Below are 14,807 nucleotides of genomic sequence, written 5' to 3' on the forward strand. Positions count from 1 at the left end.
CCTCTTCTCTCAAGGCACACTCATCCTGCACATCTGAGCTTCCATGTAATTGCTGCGCAAAGATCTGAGGGGCCGAACATCCCCTGGCATCATGACCTGAAAATTCATCATTACTATAGATGGGAAAAATAATTTCTTCATTTCTTTAAATATGACTTCCAAGTATAGAAACCTTCTCACTGGTTTTCATTGCTTTATTTTGTTGATTGTGATTTAAGTTTGAAGTGATTAACCCCAGTACGGCCAAAAAAAAAAAAAAAAAAAGAAAGAATTTACCTGTTTTAATTTCAAGTAAAGAAGGACAGAGGAAAGGTTTACCCAACCAAACTCAAATTTTCATAAAAAGAAATAATTTCATGTGAATTTAACAACAAATTATACTTAACTTCTACAAAATGGTTTTATTTTTATTTGACATGTATGGAATACACATCAAAACAGCAACATTTTTAAGCAAGCGCCAAGAATTCTGATTGCTTCATGCCTTGACTCAAAGGCTTTGGAAAGTACCGCCCACCAGTTCGCTAGGGATTTTGAATCAGTCTCATCCCTGCCAGGTTTTCCCAGGTGCTTTCAAAAGTGGGCAGGAGGCCTTGGCCCTGACTGTGACCCGCATGCAGATCAGTCTCAGCAACTCAAGTCTTGTCTTCCACCTGGAGCATACAGCAGCTCAGGGTCCCATCCAACGAGGGGCTGTGCATGTGTCGCAACTGCCTGTCTGTGTATTAGCCTGGAAAAGTGACCCCAGAGACGTTCATCTCCTAGCCAACTGTCTGGACAAAGCAGTCACCCATAGTCTTAAAACAATGCAGAAACTTCCCTCTTCTCACTGTGAGCCTGAAAACGTGCATGGAGCAGAGGCCTCTTCGGATTCCAATCATTTTCTCTTTCCTCCCGGTACGGGCTGCCCCAAGCTCCAGAATTTGCTGGGGAAGGCTCCCAGGAGGTGCCTGGTGGTAGAGTCTGTGGGGGACTCTGGACATTCCTCTTTTCCTTCCCGGAGAATTCCGCGCAGGTGTCTCTGAGGCACAGGCCGGGTGAGGCAAGGCCGGCGCCCCTGCGCGGCTCTCTAGCCCTTCAGCTTCTGTGCCCCAAGGTCAAGAGGTGGCAGAAACCCGCAGGCCTCCCTAGGACACCTGGGGCAGCCGCCCAGGAGCGTGCCGTCTTGCCCCTCCCCCGCATGCTGGAGGTGTTTATCTTTGCCGCGGCCGGCAACTTCTGTTTCACTTTCTTTTCACTGGGGGTTGGCACTCCCCGGGTGAAAGGCGGCGCGGGGCGGGACCCCAGCTGAGCCACTCGCTGCCGTCGAAGCCCTGGCAGGGTCTGGTCGAGCTGGCTGCACAACTCCATGGAGGTACGCGCTCGACTGTTCCGCTTGGAGAGAGGAGGTGCAGGTAGTGCCGGAGCGCTGGAGCCTGCCAAAATGCCTACGCCCAGGGCCCCTTCTGACTCTGCTTCTTCCACCCTTTTCTCTGTGCCAGCCGCCGCCCCGGCTGTCCCGCCCTCTTGACCAGACTTCAAGTTTTGATTGTGCTGCTTGCACACGTTTTCCCCCTTTCTCTTCTGACCCTTTACTTCGCTGTGGTCTCTGCCTCATCCTCCCACCTCTGCAGCGACGTAGACCGCGTGTCCTGGTGCGCCCCGCGCGCGTCTCCCGCGCGCTGCGCTCTCCGTGCTCCCGGCTCCGCGAAGCGGCGTCTGCGCGGCGCGCCCCAAGCGCCCCGGACCCGCAAAGGGGGGCGGAGGGTGCGCGACAGTACGTGCGCCCCAGGCCCTCGCCCTGCGCGCGCGTTTGCAGGAGGACGCAGTCTGACAGCCAGAGCACCGCGTTTTGAATCTAGTCAAGCTAGATTCAAAATCAAGTAAAGTCAAAGGTACCGCAGCTCCCTGCTCGCTTACTCCTTGCGCTCTCTGAAACTCGCTGTAGTTGCTGCTTTTGCAAAATCAGATTACTCCCGTCTTTAGTCAGGACAGGTCTTCTAGGGAGAGAAATGTGTAGGAATGGTCATTGCTTGGCACGCGGGCCTGGGTCTGCTTTAGCTGCAGCTCCGCACAAGCGCAAGCTGTTTTCTTTTAGACAAGCAGTTATCTGGAATAGCAGAACAACTTGAAAGAAAAGCAGGCTAATTGTCTTGAAGTAGTTCTTATTCAACAGGGCTTTAAAAGAGAACCCGTTTAATTTTTTCAGGTGTTATTGCAACTGCATATTGCAAAATTCATGTAATTCCACATATTGAAAACTATAGTAACTGCAAAGCATTTGTAAAGGAAAGTAATTCTTGAAGGGTAGCTAATAATAGACTCAGTCAAGATGAGTCACAAGGTGGAACTGGAAGCAAAGTGGTGGTGACCAGCTACTTCCCAATAGATTTCTAAAAACCTACTTCTAATATTATCATACTGATTTTGCTCTCTGTACAAGTGGTGGTCTTCCTCATGGTGTTAGTGTTACCAGTTTGGCTGAATTCTTGCATTAGTGTTAGACAGTAGAAAGACCAGGGATTACTGTGTCCTGCTGTCCAGAGGCTGCAAAGTGGACAGATCTCTTGGGTCTGTTGAAATCATCCAGGAACAAAGCACATTAAAATTTAAAGCCCTGTCGTTGTCTTAAAAAGCAGAGGAGTGGACATGGTAGACTGAGGGAGGAGGTAAAAGGGAAGGAACATCAAGATATATAAAGAACTGAGGATAAAGCAATAGCTATTTTAGGTTTTTTTAAGTAAGGGTGAAGCTGGAGTTTTACTCGAAGAAACAGAAAGTTCTTAAAGTTGATTATCACCATGTCTTGGTATCATGTCCTTATTTATATTTCTATGTTTTGTCCTAGGAGAGCTTAGTTAGAAGGGCTTCTCTTGCTGGATTATTTTGCAGCAGTGACAAGACAAAAAAAAAAAATGATTAATTGACTACAGGCTCACAGCTTCAAATAGGCAGAATATTCTGGTAATGTTGGTGCCAAAAGCTTTGGATGATTTGGAGTGGCAAGTCTGGAATCTAATTTGAAACTATAGTTCTGCTTCTTACATGAGTTCTTTAATTTTAACCTTTTCAATTAATGTAGCAAATGTCACCAGCTATATCACAAGCTACAATGTGTATCAATAAAATGTGCTTATCAACTGTGGTGGGTGAAGAGGTACAATGAGTTCAAATTTATTGAAGTAGAGTTTGGAAATGAAAGGTTTTAAACCTTGGATTTTTTTTTTTTTTTAATCTCAGGTTTGCTGCTTCTGGAAGGCTGTAAAAGGGGCTCTGAGTTTCTGCTTTTAATATATCTTGGACACATACAATTAAATTATTTACAACTTACAGTACTGTCCTTTTCTTCCGGTTTCTCCGAGTTGTGTGTTAAATTCCATTTATTATGTAAGCATTCTCGAAGGGCATTTAATGATGATATAGTGCTAGAACTATCTTCAGGTAATGTAAATAATTACCAACACCTATTGAGTTCTTACATATGAATATATGGCAGAGACTGGAATTTATAGCTGAGAAAATTGATGTTTATAAGTGATTAAATAACTTTCCCAAGATCATAGTTAGAAGTTGTACTTTGAGTTACACAGGTTTAAGATTCCTGGTATTTAGGTGTTTTTAAAAGATATTACTCCTATTGAAATATTTTCTATAATTTGACAGTGGCAATGATTTCATTTTCCAGCAATATTATAATACTAAAATGTTGTCTTTAAAGTACTGTGTATACAGTATTTATGTAATAGGCATTATTAATTATATACTTAAGGTTATTTTATAGACAAATAATATTCTGTATATAATATCTGTATGTTGTAACATTACTTTTATGGCCTGCATCTGAAAGTGTTTGTATTATTTGCTTTGGTTTCTACTGTTTGGCAAGTAATACACACATTTGGATTGAGCTGTACATAGAGTGATTGAAATGTACAGTGACTACTTAAATTTGAAGACATTATTTTAGAGGACACATTACCCTTAATTCGTTCAAAATACCCATTATGCTCACCACTTTGAGAGCAGTTCTGGTTGAGTGCTTTTGTGAGGTGTGGCCAACTATACCGTGGCTGCTGCTGCTGCTGGGTGCCCTCCAGTGGAGGCAGCCTGGTTAGAGCACTGCAGGGTGTCCTCATCCACCTTTCTGTGGCTCCTCCCCCTCCTCCCTCTTGGCAGTGCCTGAAGGTTGAAATGATCATGGAAGTTCTGAGTCAGTTCAGTAACCCCCACAGAGCAATTAAAGGGGCTCTTGAAAGAAGACTCCCAGGATGGGTTCAGGAACTGTTAAGATCAGTAGTTCAAAATGTTCTGTGGGAAAGTGAGTGTTTGAGGGGTTGGGGTGCTCAGGTATTCTGATATTCAGGTATCATGTCTTTTATTGTAATATTTTAAAAATGTAAACATATTTTTAACCACACCTCTGTTAGGAAGGCTCTCTGGTGGCTCTGTGGTGGTACCATTGGCAAGAAAACAGCTTCTTTCTTGGGCGTAACTTCAGTTGTTCCCAGATTTCCTTACCAAAAGGAATTATGGGAGCATATTGAGATTGCACATTGCCTACAAGGCCTGCTGCGATCCTACTGAACTGGTTGGATGGAAAATTCTGTAGAGGTACTGAGAGAAAGCTTAGATTTGATGAGTAGTGGAATGCAATTAACAATTGGATGGCAAGGCTCACTAATTATCAACTGTATTTGTATGCCATATAGGTATGTATCTTATATGGGTACATGCATATATGCATGTGTGTGTGCATACATGTGCATATGTGTGCATGCGTAGCACATGTTACATGTTAACAGTTGGGAACAGATAGAGGGAATTTGTTTTATTCTGTTTCCAGATTATAATGAATAAGGAGATAGGGGTAGCAAAGAAATCTTGAAAGAGAAACTGAAGTACAAATTATTGTTATTAACTATCATTCTAGGAGGAAACTAATATGAATCTGAAAACTGCAGAAAGTGCTACAATGCTGTGTTTCAGACACCAGGCTGGTATTTAATCTGCATGATATCATTGAATTCTAATAACTATTATGTTTCAATCCTGACTGTTAAAAAAGAAAAAAAAAAAAAAAAGATTGCTCCATGCAGTTTCATTTGGATCAAGACTTCAAAGCAAGACACTGCTGAGATTTATTTTTATTTCAAAGTTAATGCACTCTTTCTCTTTTTCTTTTTTTAATTTTTTTTTATTTTTGGCAGAACTGGGGATCAAACTCAGGCCCTTGCACTTGTCAGCGAAGTGCTTATTCCACTGAGCCATCTCCCCAGCATCTCTTTCTCTTTTCATTTCTTTTTCTATCTATCTTTCTTTCTTTCTTTCTTCTTTCTTTCTTTCTTTCTTTCTTTCTTTCTTTCTTTCTTTCTTTCTTTCTTTCTTTCTTTCTTTTCCATCTTGTAATGGTTCATATATTGAAATCTAGAGGCCTAACTAAGTTGGGTACTACTCAGCAGTTGTACGCCCTAGGTTCCAGAGGGTGTGCTCTCACTACTCTTGGGTGTTGTTCATTGTGTCAACTGGAGAAGTTTAAAAGGTTAGCTGACTCATCAGGGGCCTGAGGTGTTCACTTTGTAAACATTCTGAGCCTGTGCAGGAGGACGCACAGAGATGAAGGAAGCCCTACACCCACCTGGGGTCCTGTAGGCTGCGTACAGTATAAGGGAGGAAAGGAGGCTTACCCCGCTCAGCCCCCTTTGCTCTTGCTGCTTTTGCTGTCTTCTGCCTCAAACTGTTGCTCCTGCGCTATGCTACCGTGCCCTGGAGCCCACAGATCATCTGCTGAAACCTCCACAAACCGTGAGCAAAATAAACCTTTCCTACCTTAATTTAGGGTGTTGGGCGTTTTGTCTCAGCAACAGAAGGAAAGTAACCAAATCAGAGCTCATGTTTTCTATTCTAGGGAAAGGCACCCTCACAGTACAACAGCAAATAAAATGCCAGTATTCTTTCCATGAAGTAGATGCTGGCCCTCATTTGAAGTGATATAATGCTATTTATTAGTCTGCTTTATGTTAAGAAGATAAACTTTTCAAAATAATTTATCATTTTATGGATCCACATTGGCAGTACACTGTGTTTACATTCCTCCTGTGGAGTCGTACATGTACACGACACACCTTCCTTTATCTTCCTCCTTTCCTTTCTTCCCTGTGCCTCTGATCTCTTGATTCCACTCAAGGACCAGAGATTTCCCTACTTCCTGTTCTCTTTTATTTTGCTCTTCATAATTCAGTTTTCCAATATAAGAAGTCACTCAGTGCTGAAATCAGAAATAAGAAAGAAGAGACTTTTCGGGCCCGGTTAAGTCTGACAGTATGATTTCTTCACAGTTTGCTTCTGAAGACAAAGTATTTGTGGGCACCTGCTTGGTGGTGTTTTACTCCAAGGGGAGGGCACTGTGTAAGACACTGAAAGAGGAGCCAAAGTCTGAATGCTCCCCACGGCCCTGTCTTCTCCTAGTGTTAGTGGTTCTTTCCAAGATGTCACAGGTCACCCATGAGATCAGGGAAGTTATAGAAACTATTTTGCTAAACACAGGAATGGAAACTGAAAACAGTTCTCGAAGGAGAATGTATATGTTAATGAGAAGCTTGAAGTCCGGAGAGGAAGATACTTTAGTAGGCATCTTAGTGTACAAGCATGCTCAGAGAAAGTCCCAGATTCTCGAGGATCCTTTTCCTTGATCAGGATGCTGCATAGTTTTTCTTACTGAAATTTGAGAAGTAAAGTAGCCCCTGCACGCTGTTGGCACTGCCCTCCAAAATTATCAAATAATATTAAATTGAACATTCTACAGTCAGAGATTTCACAGTAGATTTTCCATTTTTTTACTCACCTTACAGCTTTACCATAAAAATAAGTATATGAATTAAAATTTAAGTTTTCAAATGATTCTCCTGTTAAAACTATTCTTTGTTATGCTATTTTAAATATGAACAGCAGACAACCAAAAAATCCTTTAATTTTTGATAATTAGTAGGAATAAATCTGAAACTATATTTGAAATGTGTATTGTACAAGTATGTATGCTCACTATCGGTGCTTTGATTAATTTTTTTTGTGTCAGCCCTTGAAATTGCCTCAGTGTATACAGTCTCAGCAAGGCTGGGCCTAAGGCCATGGAAGTTCCAGATGGGTGAGGGATTTGCACTCTCTTGTGAGGCAGTGGAGAAAAGGGTCAGGACAAAAGGGGAAGTGGGAAAGGAGAAGTGCCTGAAAACAGGCTTTCCTCAGGCTCTCTAGGCACCTCCTGAGAGAGGGGCTCCCGTGGAAGGAGCGGACATCGAGTGTGGTGCCCTTGGAGCTCTGCCCACATGCTTGCTGCCTTGGTAGGGTGGCCATGGGGGCTTGCTTTTCACTTGAGAGATCTCTGATCTAGTTCAACCTAAGCCTTGGATTCAGAATTATCTGGGTTCATTTGCTTAAGGCAAAGTACGGAATGTGGGGTGGGAAGCCTCGAAGAGCCTACTCTTCTCCTGCCCCAGAAGTTTCCAGAGGGGCTGGGGAGACTGTGTGTCCCTGTCATCTCCTCTTCTAGGCCTCTGGGTTCTGCACTCACTGTCATTTCTTGGCAGTCCAAAGCTCCCCACCCTATTCAGCTTTTTCTGTCTCTGTTTACTCCTCAGACAGACTTATGCTTTATCCTTTTATGAATTTATTGGATGCCATGTACACTTGCACATTTCCTTATAATATTTTTTTCTACACTAGGACTAAAACTTTGTGCTAAGCTATATCATTACCTCTTTTTATCATTTATTTTGAGACAGAGTCCTGCTAAATTGCCCAGGTTGGCCTCATATGCAAGATCCTCCAGCCTCAGCTTCTGTAATAGCTGGGATGATTGCATGTGTATATTTATATTTTTCACGTGTCTGTTTCTACACTTATATTTGGAATAAAAACAAGTGGTAGAGGGCTAGTCACATAGTTGATTTCAATGAGAGCCAGTTGGATGACTCCGATTGGAACTGCTAAACAAGAAAAAGGTAACGGAAATCTGTTCCTCTAGCCCGGAATCCCCACACCGGCTAACCGCAGAGGTCAGTTTCAGCAGAAGCTGAGGATTATTCACTTCAGCTTCTGGGCAGCCCTTCTCTTACTTCCTTTTTGCCTCCCAGCAACTATTTCTGTCTCCTTTTTGCTGCCTCCTCTTTTGCACATCAGGTATAAACACAGGACAGTCTGAGCACTCAGTCCCAAGGCCTTTTCCTGGTCTGTCCCTCGACTATTTCCCTCGCTTTCCTAGATTATAATGCCTTCATACTGATGATTCATATATTTATATCTCCAGCCATGGCCTCTCCCTCAAATTGCAGATTTATAGTCAAGATCTACCTGGCATCTCTGATTATATTTGTAATACCCATTGTATTTTTTTTATTTTATTTTGTGGCCCGCTCAGCCCACACTGGGGGTGGGGCTGTTGAGGCATGTGGTGCAGGGGATCAAACCTTGGTCCCTGTGTGCTTGTCTAAGCAGGCGCTTTAGACCCCTGAGCTATCTCACTGGCCCCACTCACTGGGTTCTTGATGTCACTCTTCAGTTTATCTGTTGTACCATCTTCCCCATCTTACTTCATGGAAGTTGGTCTTTAAGGTACATAATCACTTCATCAGTTGATCTTAGAGTTGTCCTTAGCTTAGCTTTTCTTACTACCGCATTGAATTGCTACCAAATCACTTATCTAACTCCTCAAAATAGAGCCCACCTCCAGCTCTTCCCACCAGAGTCACCGCTGTCAGCCAGGTCCACATCTTGTAGCATTTCTGCAAGAGGTGGTGGTGTGTGCTACTATACTTGGTTGCCCTCCCACTCTGGCTTGTTCTCAACATACCACCCATAATTACTGTCAATACAGTAAAAATAACCACCATAAAACAAGAACAAAATAAAACAACATCCCAGAACTCAATGGCTGTTAAACACCCCGAGATTTATTATTTGTTATGGTTCTGCAATCTAAACTGCACTCAGTTGGTTGGCTCCTCTTGGACTTCCGCAAAGAACACACTTGAGAAGTCTTTGTCATGTCTGGCATCTCTGCTCTGACAGCTGAAAGCTAAATGCTGGCCTGACACAGACCTCCCCGTGTAGCTTCTCCGAGTTGCATATTTGTACTTCTTTTTCACTGTGTGAGTTTCACCTAGATGAACTTAAGTGATAACTGTATTAGTCTACTTTCCATCACTGTGACAAAATACCTAAGATAATTAGCAACAAAGAAAGATACTTTATTTGGGCTGGTAGTTTTGGAAGCTTCAGTCCATGGTCAGTGGGCCATATTGCTTTTGAACCTGTAGTGAAGCCAAACATTATTGAAGGAACAGATACGAGAGGAAGCTTCTCACCTCATTGTAAGCAGGAATTAAAGGAGAGAGAGAGAGAGAGAGAGAGAGAGAGAGAGAGAGAGAGAGAGAGAGAGAATCCAAGGTCCCAGAGTCCCTCCATGGGCAAGTTCCCAACTTCTTCTAGCTTCTGTGGAGTTCCACCACCTCTCTTCAGCAGTGCCAGATTCTGTGGCAAAGCCTCGGGCACATTTGCCTCTGGGGAACAACCAGTATCCAGAGGAGAGCTGTGGCTGACTTTCATCATTCCCTTGTGGATTATCCCATTATGGCATCAACCTCAAATTTAAAGAATCCAAATAAGATCTGTCTGTATGGATAAGTTGTCTGGGGCACTGTTTTTGGGGTCCTGATATCTATGAACTAGAAAGATGTTTTGGTACCTTTTTCTGGCCCCAAATACAATGGTAGGATGAAAAGAGGATTATTGCTGAAGACAGTACCATGTAAAAATAAGAAAATACAAGGCATATTGGTCCAGTCATTTGTCTAAATGCAGCCAGGTACATGTTCCCAGTTCATCCTGCTCCGAGAAGAGAACATGTTCTGAGGCCCAAATCTTTCCCTAGGAATTGTTCTCCAAGGTTTTTAACTCCACTTTTTAGAATTTATCCCCTCTGACACTTTCTTTATCTTCCAAGAGAAAAGAATTTGCAACCCAGTGACCTGTTTTTTTACTCTTACATGGCCTTTCTGTTTAGCTATCGGTCTTTTTATTTTTTTGTAAGTTGAGATCTCCCTAAAACTTCAGGATTTCTTTGAATTTTATTGATGTTTATTCTGCTACATAGAACACACATACAGTGCTCTTGAGCCTAGCTTCTCTTTACTTTGTCTTTGAGCCAGAATTCTATAGTAGCCCTTGAGGTTTGTATGAGGCTCTTGGCTAGCTGACAGGGTCTGAAAGCACCACTTCAGAACTTTCCTAGGTGTTAATGAAAGGTTGTTCAGATAATACTTGATGTGATTTTTAACCTGAGAATGCATTATAAGTATTGGATTTGATCTTTGCCCTAATAACACTTCTTTTTTTGAGTATCTTTTGTTGTCTACACAGTCCAGCATGAGTGTGTTTTTTTTTTCTTGCTTAGTAACTATTGGGTTAAAAATTTCCTCTAAGTTCTACTTTGATTCTTTAGGTATCTTCCTGTTGTTAATTTTAGTCAGCTATAAAGACAGTTGTCACTGTCACAAGTGTGTTTTCTTCTACATTACTGTATTCCATGGCTTGCTGACATCTTACCTCTATAAAACATGAGCTGCCTTCTCACCAGTAACAACTACTGTGTTATTGCTGCTTGTCAACTGCTGTGTTACCAACTACCTCCAAACTTATTAGTGTACAATAAGAAATATCTCATTGTCTCAGACTTAAAAATTTGGGTGGAAAAAAAAACTAGGACTGAATTTTCTCTATTACATGATGTCTGTATCTTTTGCTGGAGTAACTCAGTGGGTATCTGGGATGGCTGAACACTCTGGGTTATACACATAGGATCTGGAGCATGTTTGCTACCTGGATTCTTTGTTTCTTCTCCACATGGCTGACTTCGCCATTGTAGGATTATCTCAGGGCTGTCAGACACTAACCAAATATCCACCTTCTGTCAGAAAGTGGGAGCTGCAAGCTCTGAAGGCCTGGGAGTTGAATAGCAATCTTCTGGGAAAAGCAAGCCACGAGGCCATTAACTATTCAAGGAGAGCGCACACAGGCCCACTTATTGATGGGTAGAGTGCTATGCATGTTCATGGGAGGAAAGTGGCAGTTTATGGTAGATAGTTTTGGAGATTATTTGCCTTAGATATGATCCTGTTACAATATATTAATCAGGTTGTGCCACTCCTTGATTCAAAACCTTCCTTTTCCTTTTCATCATATGAGGAAAGCCAAATTCTGTAAGAGTTCGGATGTCCCTGGGTGATCTGGACCCTTCTTACCTCATTTACTGCTGCTTCCCCAGATCACTGAACCAGTCACACCAACAGCTTTTCTGTGCATCAACCATGATGCTGTGGTTTTTGTCTGCACATCTTGGAATTTTCTAAGCTTTGAATTCACTCTTTTTTTCAGCTATGCTTTATTCTCCCTTACCTCTTTAGAGGCCTACCTCATGTATCGCCTTTGAAATGAAGGTTTCCCTGACTGATGTAAGATTTCCCTGAGTGGTGCAAGTTGCCCCCGCCCCAGCTCCATGCCTGGCTTCAGCTCTTCTCCAAACATGATCATGGTGTGGCAAATTGCCATGATGGTCCTACCTCGGCCAGACTCTTACAGTCAAATGGGTTTTGGAAATGCAGATTTTCTTTCAGATTTTAGGTAGTTATACTCTAAAATGCCTTTTCTATATAGTACATATTGAGCATAGAGACAGTGCATCAAAAGTGAAATTAAATACAACTCTTAAATAGCCATGTCAATTGTTTGATCAATCTTGCATAGCTATATCTGGTAATCTGAGAAACAAGTTTGAGGACAACAATACGTAATATAATAACCATTGTTAATCCTCAATTTTTGTTTTGAAATTCTGCACCATTTTTGTTGTTTTATGTTGCTTTGCTTTTGTTTTTGTCTTTGTTCTTATTATTTATTTTGGGCTGTTTTTCCTCTTTAAAATAAAAATTAGAATATAGTCGTATGTCAGTTCAACTGGTATTCTGTTAACCAGTGAATTAAGGACAGACTTTCAGCTTTTAGAGTTCTGCATGACTTAAGGTTTTCAGATAAGGAGCTATGAACTTGTATGTATTTTACGTAATTGTTTTGCACTGCCCTTTCCCTGATAGGCCAGGAACTACAGTAAATCATATATTTTTGTTATTCTCTTTATTTCTGTATGCCCCAAATCTGCCAGTGCTTGGCATATGGTAGTTTTTAATGAATGTTTGTTGAGTGAATGAATGGATGGATGTTTTCTGAGGAACAGAAAACTATTAAAATTAATGAGGAACAGAAAGATGAGCTATTTTCAAGGGAAATCAATTTGGTTAATATATCTCATTTATCGACTGAGTCATCTCCTTCAGAGACCAATATTTTTGAGTGCCCAGACTGGGCAGCCACATTTCTCAGTCTTTGACTGGCCTTGTTTCAGTGGTAAGACCAAAGCGCAGAGAAGAATCTGGGGACTTCGAGATAGTAATGAGAGACAAAGACTGAACACATGAGGAACACACACGGGTTATAGATACAGCATAGGATAAAGTACAGGAATAGGTGAAACTGATTTTGGAAATTTCATGATTGAAATAAGATTGAAACATGCAACTGAAAGTGTACTGTAAATCATCAGAAGTATTGGATTAGAGGGTGATGGAGCCATTGTGACATTTTTTGACTTGTGCATAAATAAGTAAATTATTATTGATTATATCCAGTTGTCAAGCAATTTCTCAAGGAGGCACAATTATGTATGGCAGGTTTGGGGTCACTTAAAATGGGTAGAGTGACAGTCACTGAGCAAGGTGCCTAGTGAGTAGGAACCTTCAGGGAAAGTCTTCAAGAAAGGCTTGGCCAGCTCCCACGTCTCCAAAAAGAGAATGGTGTGCTTCACAAGGCATTTTTTTTTTCAGTGCTGGGGATTGAAACCTGCACACTGAGCTACATCCTTGGCCTTTTAAGTTTTTGTTTGTTTGTTCAGAGGCAGGGATTTATTTGTTTCTTCAGTTTCTCAGTCTAGGTTCAAATGCATAGTCCTCCCGCCTCAGCCTCCCAGTGTGTAAGAATTACTGGCATCTACCCTCATATCTGGCTGCTTCCTACGTTCTTGACTGCCTGTCATTTCATGCCCCACCTGTTGCTTCTGGGTGAATTTTACATCTAGCACATGCTTATTCTTTCATGCTCATCTTTAAATATGCATTCTCTTCCTCTGGGAGCTTTCTTCCAGTTTGCCTATCATCCTGTCCTCTGGGAATATTGACCATATCTTTCTTTTGCTCACCCTCTACTGAATGGGAACTTGCCTGATACTTTCCACAATATTGAGCCATCTAGACCTATGTTCATATTGGTTCTCTTCTTGTGTGAATGCAGAAGGTAATGGTGCAGTATTTTGGTGGTAGAGTTGGAAGGGCTGAGTTTCGGAAAAGGAGAGTCCTTGTGAGCCTGCCACTTGAATACTGTGTGGTAGACACACAGTTATATTATTTTTGTTCTCAGTAGGCTATTACTTGTTGCTGATGGGTTAAATAAGATAGAAATCTGAAAGAAGGAGATTAGTTAGATTTGTAAAAGTAATTCACCCTTGTTCATATGGCTGTCGGGAAAGTCTCCCTAGCATATTAGTTATTGTTAGTTTAAGAAGGGAAATAAGTTTTCCAAAAGAAGTACTATCACCCAGGCTTTTTAAATCTAAAAACGAAGCAAAATAAAACAAAGAATATCCACGAACCCAGGGTTGTTTAATGTGTTGCCAGAGTTTCATTATGGAGTAGATAATTTTGTTACTGCAGAGAAAATGCTTCAGTAAATGAGAGGAAATTGCAACAAGACAAGCCCACTTCTCTGAATTCCTTCCGTTTCCTCAATTCTGTTTGCCAAGTATTTTGAAAACAAAAATTAAGTAATATAGAAGATAGAAGTTTTATAAAACTGGAAGTCTTTTTTTTTTTTTTTTTTTTTTTTTTGTATTTTTGTGCAGATTGGACTCGTAGTAATTCTCCTGTCTTCAGCCTCCCAAGTGCTGGGATTACAAGCACTCTCCACCACTCCTAGTTTCAATTGCCATCTCAGCATGCCCTGGGGGCGCGGCCAGCACAGCATGCCAGGGATGGAACCCCAGCTTCTCTGCTCTGCTTAAGTAGGATCTTTAGTCCGCTGAGCTATTTGGCTGGCCTTTTTTTTTTTTGTACAAACTGGCAGTTTTGATGGCATATAATTTATTTAGTTACTCTTCTTAGCACTCATAAGATGTATAATCATGAAAACATGTCACTTTTAAGTTGGCCATGAACCCAAATATTGGAATAAAAAATACGTTTTCTACTTTTAGACTCTGCTTCTAAAAAGTAAGATGTTAGTTCTAACTGTCTTGTGAATCTTGATACGAGTGGTGTTGCTGCTGGCTTATCTGACTCGATAGTAAGCTATTTATCTTGTAAACTCTGACTTTTTTTATTTCAGAACATGCTACTTTAAGCTACTGCAGATTATAAAATGTGAGTTCCTTCCTGAACTAATAATCCTATGCTTTATAAAATACAGAAGACTGATAAGCAATGAAAAGTATTTATTAATTGTTTTTCTGTCTATGATTTTCTGTCAGATACTGTAATAGCTGTGAGGAACAAGCCATGGTAATATCAAGTAATTGATTATCTATTGGGACAATTACTATTTGTATATATAAAACTGAGTACCCCATGTGTTGAATTCTCTCTCTCTCTCCCTGTCTCTGACTCTGTCTCTCTCTCTCTTGTCTCTGTCTCTCTCTCTGTCTCTCTGTCTCTGTCTGTCTCTCTCTCTCTGTCTCT

At 41.4% G+C, this 14,807-nt stretch overlaps 1 protein-coding gene across 4 annotated transcripts in view; it reads left to right on the plus strand.

Annotated features, from left to right (window-relative positions):
* The first annotated feature begins 411 nt into the window (after positions 1-411).
* Il15 (interleukin 15) overlaps positions 412-14,807 on the plus strand; it is a 97,143-nt gene continuing 82,747 nt past the window's right edge. Inside the window, exon 1 of one of the 4 annotated variants that reach the window (XM_023706489.1) lies at positions 412-1,189. The gene's annotated coding sequence lies outside the window, so the exon portion shown is untranslated. The other 3 variants (XM_023706487.1, XM_023706486.1, XM_023706488.1) reach the window with 3 other exon arrangements.

The sequence above is a fragment of the Octodon degus genome, unplaced genomic scaffold (genome assembly GCF_000260255.1).
Source record: "Octodon degus isolate 3935 unplaced genomic scaffold, OctDeg1.0 scaffold00260, whole genome shotgun sequence".
NCBI lineage: Eukaryota > Metazoa > Chordata > Mammalia > Rodentia > Octodontidae > Octodon > Octodon degus.